The 14,652-nt window shown below is 50.5% G+C and overlaps 1 long non-coding RNA gene across 2 annotated transcripts in view; it reads left to right on the plus strand.

The window, feature by feature from the left end:
* Window positions 1-14,652, plus strand: part of LOC137207992 (uncharacterized) — a 266,590-nt gene that overhangs the window by 161,879 nt on the left and 90,059 nt on the right. The window lies entirely within an intron of this gene.

Here is a 14,652-nt window from a genome sequence, read left to right on the forward strand (position 1 = left end):
CCTCCAGAACGTGTCTCCGGCTCCGTGTACCTGGCTTGTGCTCCAGTGTGTCGAGTGAGGCTGCCCTCATCTGTATGTGTCAGTGTCTCCGTCTCCCTCTGGGTCTGTCTGTGGAGCATCTTGACACCAAGGGGACAGCAGAGCTCTGGCTTTAGGGTGAGGGCCAAGTTCCACTTGTTGCGCATATGTGAGGAAAGGGGTTCCAAGTAGAGGGGATGCAGGCGAACAGCCGGATGCAGGACCGAGCCGGGGGATGGGCAGAAGCAGTTGGAGGTCAGGGAGGCTGCAGCAGAGGGAGCAACAGAGAGGGAGCAACGGGAGAAGATACCAGGGCCACCTGTGGGGGCGGGGCGTGGAGTTGGAACATCGTTCTGAGTGAGCCGGAGCCATGGCGTGCTTGCACTGGGGAGTGACGAGGTCTTTTATGGAGATGCCTCTGGTAGAGAATAGACTGCAGGGCAATCAGGAAAGCTGTTGGGAGGCACCCCAGGGTGCCCCCACTCCAGGCAGGAATTGCAGCTTCCCATTTTGCAGAAGTGGAAACTGAGGCCCAGGGAGGAGAAATGCCTTCCAAAGCTGGAAGTTTGGGAACTGGTCCAATGCCAGAGCTAACTCTCATCCTTCCCACCTTGGCTACCATTCCCTCAAGTCCCTTCCTTTCCCAAGGATATGGAGGTGCCTGTGCTAAAGACAGAGGACTTGGCATCCTCATCTTCTCAGGAACCAGGACTCTACAGCCACAGGGCTTGGGTTCAAATCCTATCTCTGACACTTAACAGCTGTGTGACCTTGGGTATGTCACATAGCCTCTCTGTGCCCCATTTCCTCATCTGCAAAATGGGGATAATGACAATACTGACCTTTAAATTGTGATTCCACCGATTACCCTCCCCATAACAGGATTCCCCCTCTCCTTAATTTTTCTCCAAGACTCTTACCACCTTCTAACACACGACATGTTACATTAATCTGTTGTGGCACTAGGGTGTCATTTCCAAGAAAGCAGGAAGTTTTGGGTGTTTTGGTCATTATTAATATCTAGAATGGTGTTGGCGCTCAGTAAATTTTTGTCGAGTGAATGAAACTGAATGATGGGTATAAAATACTGGACTAGGAACGTGAGCTGTCAACTGTTACTATTAACTTGGGAATGGGCTTGGAGATGAGCGTCTGGAAGCATAGAAGCCCGGGCAGTTCACCCAGGAATTGGGGTCCCATTCCCTTTTCTGCCCTTTGTCCTGCACATCTGGATCTGCTGAGCCCTCACTGGGCCCAACATCTCCTGTCTTTAGTCTCCATGGTTCAAGGACAGGTTGGCTCCGGGAGGCACTGTGCGCTGGTGGTTTCCCGCCCCCGCGAGGAATCAGTGACTCAGTTCCCCACCTGGCACATGCATCAACTTTAACGATCTCCGAGGCCTCAGGACATTGCCAAATATTGGGGTCCCACCCACCCCATTTCCCAGGATCCCTGTCCCCCTGTCGGTAGCATCAAGCAGAACCCTTTGGTTCGGGGTGGGGCGGGTAAAGTCCACTTGGCAGCTCTGCTAAAAATGTCCCACCGATGGCGCTGATGGCCCAAGGAGCCGTTGGGCAAATATTTCTCAAGTCCACGTGCTTGTCGAGGAGACGGCTTCATGATCTTTCAGTCTTTCTAAGAAAGAATGACAGGAGACCTCAGAGACCAATTGGGTGGCGAGGTGACTTCGCAAGGTCATTGTGTCCAGCCCCCTGCCACCTGGTCATCAGCTCTGGCTCCCCTGCACCCTGTGTCCCTGCATCTCGAGGAGGGCCAGGAGCTGGAGAGGGGGACTGGGCCGGTCAAAGAACAAGGCTCCTCTGTCCTCTCCCTTCCTTCCTCCCTTCTCCTGACTCCCAGCCCTGGCCTGGGGCATGCGGCGGGCGCGGGGCTGATCAGCAGAAGTGGGCTGTGGAGCTGGCCGGGGTGTTCACGGTCCCTTCCTCGGGGACCAGCTGGGGCGCTGCTCAGCCTAACTGGATACCTTGGTGTCTGCCCACGGGCCCCAACCCTCTCCTCACACCACCGTCGGGGTTCAGGCCTCCGTCTCTCTGTCCTCCATTCACGCCCTGCCACACACACACATTTATTAGGCACCCTCGTATGTGCCCCATCCCTGGGGGACGGTGAAAGGGCCTAGGGTAGGGAATATCTTGGCCTGTTTGCAGAATAGGGAGGAGAGCGGTGTGGCTGGTGCGGAGTGAGCAAGGGGAGAGTCGGGGAGGGGAGGACCAAGGGGTCATGGGGTCAGATGGTGCAGGGACTCCAGGCCAGGGAATTTTGGATTTCCTTCTAATGCGATGAAGTCCCACGGGAGGGCTCTGAGCGGGGATGGTGCAGGAAGTGCCTTTTGAGTTCATGTTACAAAAGGGGCTTTGTCTTTTTAAAGGATCCCTCTGGCTGCTATAAGGAGAATACAGTGGGGCGGGGGTGGGGGTGGGTGGGGAGGGAGTGAGGGTGAGGATGGGGGCCAGGAGGAGTGACCTGACCCAGGGTGATGAGCACAGAGTTGGTGAGAAGTGGCATTCAGGGTGTATTTTGAAAGCTGGAGCCAACAGCGTTGCCTACTGGGGGCTGTGGGGCTCACAGAGGACAGAGAGGAGTCCAGGACAGCTCCAGGGTTTCTGGTCCAAGTAACTGGGAGGCTGGTGGGACCACTTTCTGTAATAGGGATGTGGGAGCAGATGCTGCGCTCAGTTTAGGGTGCGCCGAGTTGAGGGGTTCTGTGGGCAGATGAATAAGGAAAGCCACGGCCTGCCACCTCCCCAAGGCCTTTGTCCTGGTTCCAGTGCCCAGTACCTGCCCCAGGACAATTCGACAGCCATCCAATTTTCCTCCCAGCCTTTCCATGCTCTAGCCCTTCCTCTTCCACACCTGTTCGTCTTCAGAAAGCACAACTCTAGATCCTGTCTCTGCTCTGCTCTAGAACCATCAATGGCTCCCTGCTGCCCCCGGATAAAGTCCAAAAGCCTCAGCTGGGTTATCCCAGGCCTGCACCATCTACCCTGACTTTTGCAGCCTCGTCCCTCGTATGGCCAACCAGCAGCTGACCTCTGGCTCCTCAAACACACCCTGTCCCTTCCCACATCCTCAGCCTTACCTAAGCTGTCCCTGCCAGCTGAGTGCCCTTTCCCACCACAGGGATGAGTGTACACGCCTTGCCTCTAATGTCTGTAGCCTTTTGTTTGTTTCTTTCTCCCAGAACTTTTCACACAGTGCTTTGAATTACACTTATTTATATCTTTCCCTCCTCCCATGGGCAGAAAAGTGCCAGATTTATTTCTGGGCTCGATGCCAGGCTCAAAGCAGGTCCTTGTCAGATTCGGTGGGTGAACTGTTGAGGATACTGCATTCTCAGTGGTATGGGCCCACTCAGTGCCCGTTCCCCCTTCTTCTGGAGAACACACTCTGATTTTCCCCCTGGGGTGCACCACCCCATCAGGTGAGCTGGCCCCATCCCCAGGGGTAGACAGACTCATGGCCCAGGCCTGGCCAATCAAAGCTTCCCAGACCCCTGGCTACGTTGATTGGTTCAGGGGTGGGCACACGATCCAGACAAAGCCAAGAGAACTCAGTTCTGTGGAGCAGAAGAGAGGATGTTGTTGCCTTGAGGTGGCTGAGCTAGTGAGATCTCAGCCTGGAGCAGCCGTGGCCACTGTGCCACCATGACAGTAAAGACTGCCTGAAAATACAGCCAACACAGGGCAAGGCAGAGCAGAGAGTTGGGGACAGCCTGAGTCCTAACAACATCATGGGTGCTCCTGGATCCAGCTGTATCTGAAGCTAACATAGCCCTGAACTTCTCCGTTATATAAGTCAATATGTTTTTCTTTCTCGTTCTCTCTTTTAAAATGAATTTTGGGTTGGATTTCCATTGCTTGCAGCTATAAAGATTCCTGAGAAATACAAGAGCTTTCTTCTGAATAAATCTCTTGCCATCTCACTGCCCATCCCTTCACCCTTCAAGACCCCAAGTGAAATTCCCTCATTGAAGAACTGCTTTGAATATTTATCCATGGAGCTGATATAGCGTTTGTCTCTTTTCTCTCTTCTGGATAACGATCCCAGGCTCTAGCTGTGCCTCAAGCAACTTTTGGAACCAGGCAGCGGGCAAACAGGATAACCCAAAGAAGTAAAATGGGCTCCCGCTTTTGAGGGGCCAGGGCTGGACCTCTGGCCTTACAGCTTCTCAGCACACAGGTCCTTGGCACACAGCAATGCTTCTCAGCCATTCTCTACTTAGTAGTGTAAGGCAAGGGTTCTCAACGTGGGCATGACGGGTGTTCGGGACCAGACTTCTCTCTGAAGTGCCGTGATCAGGAGTCCTCCCTCCAGAGTTGGTTAGGATAGGGTTTCTTAGCCTTCTTACTACTGGCACTTGGGGCCAGCTCATTCTTTGCTGCTGAGGCCACCCTATGCGTTGCAGGATAGTTTAGGAGCATCCTTTACCTTCTCTACCCACTAGTGGTACTCCCTACCCCGAGTCGTGCCAACCACAGATGTCTTCAGACATTGCCAAATGTCCTGTGCAGGGCAAATCGCCCCTGATTGAGAACCCCTGGTGGAAGCAAAGAGCTTTGCATAGGACTTCACACGTAGCAAGCGCTGAATAAATACCAGCAATGGTAATGTGGTGATAACAGTGCCCACGATCATTTACGAAATTCAAGTGTCTCAGTGAGGGTCAGATCTGGCTAAGTTAAGCAGGAAGGGAATTTATTGGAGGAACACGGTAAGCTTACGGAATTTATGAGGAAGGGGCAGTATGAGATCAAAAAAGCACAGAAACAGAGGCAGTTCCGAGAGTTCAGATAGCGCAGGGTGGACGTGCTGGTACCTGTAACGAGCTAGTCCTCATTTCAGCCACTCCTCCCACTTCCTCCTTCCTAAAAGACCCATTTTGCTCATTTTGCCCAGGTACCCCCCCATCTCATGGACTCAGGGAAGGGCATGGGACTCAATTCTGGTCAATGATACATGCTGGGAAATCCACTGGGAGATTCTGGGAAAGGTTGCCTAGCTCTTCAAAAGAGACAGAGGCTCATTTCACTTAGCATAATACAGGATTCCCTTCCTTTTTAAGGTTTAATAATATTCCATGGAATGTATACACCACATTTTCTTTATCCATTCATCTGTCAATGGACACTTAGGTTGTTTTCACATCTTGGCTATTGTGAATGATGCTGCAAAGAATGAGGGAGTGCAGATACCTCTCTGAGATCCTCATTTCAATTCTTTTGGATAAATACCCAGAAGCGGGATTGCTGGATTGTTATGCTAAGTGAAACAAGCTAGTCACAGAAGGACAAATTCTGTATGATTCCACTTATATCAAGTATTTAAAGTAGTGAAACTCATAAAAGCAGAGAGTAGAATGGTGGTTGACCGCGGTCTGGAGGGAGGGGGAAACGAGGAGTTGCAATTCAATGGATATAGAGTTTCAGTTGTGAATTAAGTTCTCAGGATCTGCTCTACAACAGGGTGTCTTAACAGTAATGTGTGGTACACTTAAAAATTTGTTAAAAGGATAGGCCTCGTGTTAAACGCTCTCACTACAATTTTTAAAAAGGCATTTATGAAACAACATTATGTGGAGTTCCCAATGATACCAACATTTAAAAAATTATATATGAAAGTTCTTAGAGGCAAAAAAGGGGCAGGCTCTTTTCCCTCTAGCGTTGCTGGGGAGAGGTCATGAAGTCTGCAGCCATCTTGAGGCAATGAGGAGAGCCAGTTGGAGGGCAAAACCCAAGTCCCAGGACCTGGGTCCTTGTTGATATTATTAAACTGCTGAATTAACCAATCCCTGATTCCCCATCACTTCCAAACTTCCGATCTACGAGATAATAATTTCCTTGTTTTCAAAGCCTCTTTAGATTGAAGTTTTATTCCTCGTGGCCAAGAGCACTGGATCAATGTGCCACATCCCACAGATAAGTTGTTGCTTCTACACTGCCCTTGACATTTTCTGCCTGCCTCCTAAATAACACAGAGGGACTCACTCTTATTGCCAGAGATATCCGATGCCCGCGTCCTCATCTGGCTGCCAGACATATTCTGTGGCCTGGAGATGTACTCAGGGCTCAGGCAGGAGGACTTCCAAGAGACCACCTGCCAGTTCCTCCATGGAGTTCAGACTTTGCCTCTCTGGGCCTCGGTTTCCCCATCTGCGAACTGGGGTAGTAATAGGGCCACCTATTACACAGGGTGTTATAAGGATGGATGAAATGAGTTATTTCTGGTAAAGTAACAGGCACAGTGCCAGGCACATGGTAAGTGCTCAAAAAATGTGGGCTATCACCATTCTTGCCATTGTTATTATTACTTGGAGTGAGGGATGAAGGAGCTTGGGCTGACCCGATGTGGATGGCAGGTGCAGAACGAGACTGGCAGCCTCAAGAGGTGAGACTGGAGTGGAAAGAAAGGATTCAACCAAAGTAGGTAAAGAAACTTCAAGGAGAAGTGTGAGCCCCTGAAAATCTCTCGAGGTGTAGGGCAGCTACCACCGTCCCCATCTTGAGAGAAAAGTGTTTTTCTTCTTAAAAGTGAAAGGAGAGGGATCTCAGGAAGGTGAGAGATTGAGGAACACCCTGGCATTAAGGCAGAAACGGCCAAGGCAGCCTTCACTCCTCCCTCCGAAGACCCTGCAACATCACCACTGCTTGGGGCCTCCAGAGCCAGAAGTCGTGGGGATCCTCCCACGCTCTCCAACACCTCCAGCATTCAGGCCTGGGGCCTCCTGCCTCGCCGGCCAGACCCCCCAATACTTCCACACTGTGCCCTGAGCACCTTCCTGGCCCCAGGACCCGTACCTGGCTCCCCCAGGGAGTCAGAGAGCATCCCTGTCACCGGATGGATTAAGCAACTCAGGCAAGCATGCATCTTCCAGCTCGTGCTAACCACCATTTATTCACTTCCCCTCATACTCATCAACCCGTTGGTTCCTTGTTATTTCTCAGGGGACACTGTGTCCCTTCCTGTGAACCCTTCACGTTGCAGCTCGGAATCTGAGTCATCCCAAGATAACACCTCCATTCACCCTGGTCCTGGGAGCCCCTGGCCCATTTCACAGATGGAAACAGAAATGATGATGGTGATGATGATGATGATAATGATTATAGCTACCGATTCTAACAGTGTCCCGAGCAGTTACGTGGACTAACTTTGGGGTAGATACCTTGCTTACCCCCTTTTCCTAAATGAGGGAAACGAGGCCCAGAGAGGTTGAGTAACATGCTAATAGGTGAAGGAGCCACGGTGTGAATCCAAGCACTCTGGTATGGAACTTCAACCATGTTTCGTTAGACGTTTAACAAAGCACCTTTGTAGAAGAAAAAGTTAGGAAGAAAAAAATTGGAATTTCTATTTTAAAATGTATCATCGGTTTATTCATTCGTCAATCAGATATCTCCATAGTAGGTACCATGTATCAGCTGATGCTTTTCACAGGGGGCATGGTAGTGGACAAACAGGTCAGGTTCCTGCCCTCTGGAGCCCACAGGTCCAGTGAATACAGTCAGTCAGTCAGTTGAGGATTTGAACACATGAACTCAAGGCTGCCTGCACAGATCAGGACTGTATGAAACTCTGCGGTGGAAAGACTGGCCTTTCTAGGCTTTTCTGCTCGAATATAGTGCTTTCAAGAAAGAGATCTTGACCTGGAGTCTCTCCCTGCAGGGTTAGGACGTTAGGATGTGAGGAGAAAGACCCAAGGACCTTGAAAGACCTTGTGATATCACGGGAGACCCCGGTCAGACCCCAGCCCCCAGCCCAGGGCCTCACCAGCATGTGACTCAGGGTAGGTCACGTCCCTCTCCTCTGGAAGCCTCAGCTTCCTCATCTGGAAGCAGGGACAGTGAATCCTTCCAGGACCATCATGCTGATACAACACATCAGTGTGGGATACTACGAGTTAAAACTCATTTGCAGTTCACCTCCTAGTTGGCTTGAGGGAAGATGATTCCAGAAGGGCTGTATGGCGAAGGTTCATTGTGTTTGCAAATCTCAACTGGACTCAGACGAGCATTACAGACCTAAATGGCAGAGGAGCCACAGTCCTTTCAACAAGGGAGGTGGCTGGGTGAGGACTGTGGTGACCCGGAGGGACAACCGTGAGTCAGCTTCTATGGTGAACACATCCCAGTAATGCCAGAAAGCCGTTGTCCTCAAGACAAGTCAGAAGTCCAGATCTTTATATCAACTCTCTCCATTTTAAATGTTTCTGACTAATTAAGAGAAAGCATTGGCCTGGTACCCGCACACCTTCTAGGATGGCTATGATGATAAAGACGGATGGTAGCAAGCGTTGGCAAGGATATGGAGCTGTTGGAACCCTCCTACTCTGCGGGAGGGATTGTAAAAACGGTGCAGACACCTTGAGAAACAGTCTGGTGCTTCCCCGAAAGGTTAAACACAGAGTTAACCATATGACCCAGGAATTCCTCTCCTGGGTATATCCCCAAGAGAACTGGAAACATGTGTCCATACAAAAACTTGCATGTGAATGTCCATGACAACATTCTTCATAGTAGCCAAAAAGTGGAAACGACCCAAATGTCCATCAACTGAGAAATAGATCAAAGAATGTGGTTTGGTCATACAATGGAATACTACTTAGCATGAAGAAGGAGTCAAGTACTGATTCATACTACAGTGTGGATGAACCTTGAAAACCTTATGCTAAGTGAAAGAAGTCGGACACAAAAGGCCATATACTGTATGACTCCATTTATATTTAATGTCCAGAATAGGCAAATCTATAGAAACAGAAAGTGGATCAGTAGTTGCCAGGGTTTGGGGGCAGGGGAAATGGAAAGTGACTGCTAATGGGTCCGGGGTATTTGGGGGTGTAGAATGGATGGCGGCGATGGTTGTGGCACTCTGTGAACGTACTCAGGACCATAGAATTGTACACTTTAAGTGGCTGAATTGTATGGTATGTGAATTACATCTTAATAAAGCTGTTAAAATTTAAAAGTGTTTGCCTAACAGAACTCCTTGGGCTGGTCAGAGTCAACCGCAGGCCACACTCTTCCGCTGCCTGGTTGAGGAGGTCATCCTCAGCTACCCGGATATTCAGTACCTGGAACGCCAGGTTCCCGCAGAGCGCGTGGGACTGCCCCAGAGGACAGAATTTCCCCCTGGGGCTCTGCGGCCCGTAGAGAACCGCCCTGGAGTAGGGGTTGCTCCGGACACTTCCCTTTTTGCTCCTTTTAAAAATAAACAATTAAATGCAAGCAGAGAAAAGTTCTGTTTGTTAACCTCTAGCCCCAAACGAGAAGGAAATAGAGTTGGCTGAGCCCGGGGCTCAGACCAGCTCCGGAGTCCGGCGGACCAAACCCAGCGTCTTGCGCTGTGTCTATCTGTGAAGTTTCTGGAATCCAGTTCATGCGCGTGGTGGGGCGGGGGCTGCTTTCCTGCTCCCTTCCTCCCCCCTGCCTCAGCCCTGTGGGTAAAGTGAAAAGAGAAGCCTTGTGAGCACAAGAAAGATGGCAGTGATCCTAGAAGAGGAGGTTGGGCTGGGAGGCCTGCTGAGCTATCGCTCTCCAACCGCGTGGATCTGGAGGGATGAAACCCCTCCACCGTCAGGCCGTGGAGTCAGGAAGGACCCCGAGAGCCCCCAGGAGGAAGTTGGAGCCTTTTCTGGGGGCCAGACAGGGGGTCTCAAGGTCAAGGAGGGGGTGGTGGAGAGAAGACAGCGGTGGGGAGAGACCAGATGTGAAAATCTTGTGTGGCCCAAGAAGAGGTTCGACCAGGCGAAGGGTGACCTGAATGCTGGCAGGGTTTGTGACTGGCTAGTATTCCTTCACTCATGGACCACAGGCTGAGTACTTAGTATGCTCAGTGAGGTGTGTAGAGGCACAGGTCTAGTGGGAGAGACAGGCAATGAGAGATAAGCCATATACCCAGCTCAGAATGCCACACGGGGAGAAGCTTCAGGACCTCAAAGCAGGGTGAGAAGCTGGAGAGAATCAGGGTGGTGTTTTAGATGGGGTAGTCAGGGAAGGCTTCTCTGAGGAGGTGGCATGTTGGCTGAAACTTGAAAGAAGTCATATTTGAGGTAGAGGAACTGCACGTGCAAAGGCCCTGAAGCAGGAGGAAACCTGGTGTGATCGAGGTCACTGTGGCTGGGGCTGAAGGAGGGAGATTGATGAGATCAAGGAAGTCACAAAGGGGCCAGACCAGGCAGGGCCTTGTGGGCTCTGGTGAGGACTTTGGTTTTACTCTGAGGTGGGAGCCTGATCTGGTCTAGGTTCTAACAGCACGCCTCTGGCCCAAGCCCGGAGAATGGACTGTGGGGTGGGGGAAGGGGCAGAAGCAGGGAAGCCAGGGAAGAGGCGACTGCTGTGGTCCAGAGGGGAGGTGACAGTGGCCCAGGATAGTACAGATAGGACTGGGAAGAGGTGATCACTGTTTTCTTTCACTGCACAACCTACTTGCTGCCCAGAGACACAGGACAGGCGAACCAAGGAGGTTCCAAGCACATGTACACGCACACACTCTCACACTCTCCATACATATAGATTCTACACACACATATATATACACACTACATACATACAGATTTCACACCTGTATTATATGCACATATTTATATATTCTACATACTCATAGATTTTACACATATACATATATTCTACATTCATATAGATTTTATACATATATACACACATATATTCTACATACATATAGACCCTTTCCATCTATTATATGCATATATTCATATATTCTACATACATAAAGATTTTATACATATATACACACATACATATATTCCGCATACATATTTTACACGTATATCATTACACATATATTCCACATGCATATAGACCCTTTCATACATTATATACACACATACATGTATTCTACAAATATATAGGGTCTACACATATACACATATTCCACATTCACATAGTTCTACGTGTATACTGTACACATGTGTAGAGCCTACACATATTACACACCCACATTCTACACAGATACAGATTCCAAACCTATATAACACCTACATGTATGCATTTTCCATACATATAGACTCAACACATGTATTATAAACCAAGTCGACCTTGAGTTCTAACACCCAGGGCAGTGAGCCTCACGTCCTGGAAGGGACATGGAGCTGGGAGCGTGGGCTCTGCGGCTCAGGAGCTGTGAGTCAGGCCTTGCTTCTCGGACCCTCATTTTCCTCATCTTTAAAATGGGGATCACAATGGCTGCCTCACAGGGATGTCAGGAGGGCTGGATGAGATCACCATGCGTGCAAAGCAGCTGGCCTGGCACGGGAGCTAGGACTATTTATTAACAGTCATTACACTAATAATGAGGTCTGTTTTGGGGCCAAGCAAACCCCACAGAGCTCCTTCCTGGAACAAGGATATGTGTATCACCCACACACCCAGTCTCCTGCTTGGGGCACATGGGAAAGGGGGCAGACCTGCGGCCTCTGTATGGGCAGGAGGGCCCAAGATCTACAGTGGAAACCTGTGAGTCAGAGACAGGCGTAAAACAGTTAATAGGCGTGCCGTTGCAGCTACAGTAATGATGGAGAGATAGAAGCTTAGATAATGTCTGGAAGGCAGGTGGATTAGTCAGGGACAGAAACCCGACTCCAACTGGTCTAAGCAAAAGAGAATTTATTGGGTCATGTAAAAAAACGTCAGGGGCGACCTTGCTTCAGAAGTAGCTGCATCCAGGTGCTTGAATGCTATCATCAGTTTCCACGTCTCTCTGGAAGATGAACTGATGTTTGTGAAGCACTAAACAGCACTTAATATACCCAATGCTCTATGATATTGGTTATTATTTTATTACTACTGCTACTATTACTGCTAGTACGACTACTGCTGTTACCTTATCAGGCCAGTAACCCAGAAAAGTGAGTTCTCTTTCTCAACTATTCCTGTAGAAGTCCCAGGACCAGTTCTCATTTAGGTGGGGTTGTGTGGCCATCTCTGAACCAAACCCTGTGGCCATGGCCAGGCTCTGTGACCAGGGCTATGTGACCATCCTTCAGGCCATGGATGAGGTCAACTCCACTCAAACCCTGTGGACTGAGAATGGTGGAGTGGGGCTTCTCATCAGGAAATGGGGGCTGGCCAGGCACAGCCGTCCCCCAAGGGGGCCGTGATGGAGTCATCTCCAGTGCCTGCCTTCCCCTGGGGAGAGACTTCAGGCTCTAGTCATTGGCTTTCCACCACGTGGGAGTCTTGAGACCTAGGTTTTCCCCCAGCACTACCTCCTTTGCCTGAAGGTGGCCTTTAGAGTTGGATAGACAGGGACTTGATACCCAGTTCCATTGCTTAATTAGTTTCACCACCCTGTGCCTCAGTTTTCCCGTCTGTGAAATGGGGCCATTATCACACCACCTTAATTCAACAAATATCTTATGGAACACTATATCTGACATTTATTGGTACCTCAACACTTTTTATGTATTAACTCATCTGACCCTCCCAGTGATAACCCTGAAAGTTAAGTATAACCATCTAATGTTTATAGATGAGGAAACTAAGGCACAGAGAAGCACAGTCATTCATCGAAGCCCACCCAGCCAGAGAGTGGCAGAGCTGAGATTTGAACCCATGCAGCCTGCCCTTAGAGCCCCAGAACTTTAGATTATGAGCTATGGCTCAGTGGCTGTTGTGTAGTAGGTGCTTTATTTGTGGAGACTATCCCTGACAAGGCGTGTTCCCTTTCGCCTGCCTCAGTTTTTCTCATCTGTATAATGGCTCCCCAGCTGTGGAACAAAGAGAGTGAGATGAAAGGGAACAAAGTGACCCAGGGGCCTTTGTTTATTTAACTTATAGAGCACCTACTGTGTGCTAGACACTGAGCTAGGCACTGTGGATACAGCATTGAATTCGACAAACTCCCTGTCTCCTAGGAGCTGATGACATTCCAGTGTGGGGATGGGCAACAGATGAGTCAACACAGAGGTAAACAGGATGATTTCGGATGGTGAGTGCTATGGAAAAAATAGAACAAGGTGATGGGACAGTGACCAGGTGGTCGAGAGGGGTCTAGGAAGAAGAAGCATCTGAGCTGTGTCCTGAAGGAGGAGAAGGGGCCTTCCCAGGAAGATCTAGGTGTGGGAAGCACCCTCCAGGCAGAGAGAACCGCAGTGCAAAGGCCCTGGGGTGGGCACTGATGGGACAGAGCTGGTCAAGCCCTGCTCTTGCTGCCGGCTGGGAAGCCAAGGCACAAAGAGAGGAAGGTCCAGACCCAAGGCAGGCAGCTGGCAGAGGTGGGGCCAGGGAATGTATGGAGGCGGCACCCAGGGACCAGGACCTCTGCAGGCTTCGTGGCCCACACCCCAGCCAGAATCTTCCAGGCTGCTGGAGGGGCAGCCTCCCCATCCCCCTGCTGTCCCAGTTCCTTTGTTTAATTACAAACAGCGTTTCTCCCCATCGCTTGATCGTGCAACAGATGCCCATGGATTTGCCGCCATCTGGCCCCAGTTCCTGGCTTGGGATGATAGGGCCCAGTGACTGTCTTTAAAGACTGAAGGGACACCTTGGCCGGGAGGGTGCCAAACTTGGCATATTCTCAGCGCTGTGAGGCCAAGCTTCTGCATCCTCTTCTGCAGTGGGGAGGACAACTGATGGTCATTGTGACAGCCTGTGAGACAATAGTGGCAAGTGCCTGGCACCAAGTAGCCCTCAGCTCTCAAAGGGGCCAGGTTGCTGTCCCCAGAAGGTTGTCACTCTTGTATCTCAAGAGCAGAACAGAGAGGGTGCAATTTCACCTCCCAGCAACCTGTGCAGGAAGTTAGAAAGTTCCCATTTGATGGATGGGGAGACTGAGGCTCCAAGAGGCTCAGGAACCTGCCCAAGGCCCCACAGCATCTGATTGAGGGAGCGGGGTCAGTGTTCAGCTCCTTCAGCCCCGAAACCCTCTCCTTTCCACTCCAGCGCCCCACAAACCACACTTTTTCGCAAACTGTTGATTCTGACAGGAACATCCCTGTGGTTAATCCTCCTGGGAGCTTCACCCTGGCTTCTATTCGTGGGCCTGCGTCGGCTCTGATGTCCACAGGTGATCTGAAGCCAAAACCAGCCCTTCTGGCTGGGGAGGGGAACTAAAGTGAATTATTTTCTGTGCCCAGACAATACTACTACTCCTCTAGCGATAAGAACGTTAACAGGCAATCATTGAACGCTGGAACTCTGTGCCATGGATTGTTCACGTATTATCTTATTTTAAAAGTCACGGCAACCTTCTGAGGAAGCCTCTGTTATGCCCACTTGGCTGGTGAGGGCCCTGAGGCGCTGAGCACCGGAGGACCTACCCAAGTTTGAACCCGGGCTAGTCAGACAGAAGAAACTCATGCTTCTGAGAAATGGCTTTGGAACTTGGGACTTTTCCCAGCAACACCCTCTTCTCAGCCCTCAGGAGCCATGATGTGAAAAGAAACACCCAGGGGTACTCGTGTCCAGGTGCGCTACCAAGCTAGAAGCTTCTGAGCAGCTCCCTGTCACTCTGCCTCTCATCCCCCATCAACCCTGGCACCACACCTCCTAAATAACTTATTGCATCTCCCTGCCTCCACCCGGGCCCAGCACTCACCACTGCTCACCTGGACCACTGCAGCAGTCTCCCCACTGGCCTCCCTGCTTCTGCCCTCGCCCATAT

This window comes from Pseudorca crassidens, chromosome 15 (genome assembly GCF_039906515.1).
Source record: "Pseudorca crassidens isolate mPseCra1 chromosome 15, mPseCra1.hap1, whole genome shotgun sequence".
Lineage (NCBI taxonomy): Eukaryota > Metazoa > Chordata > Mammalia > Artiodactyla > Delphinidae > Pseudorca > Pseudorca crassidens.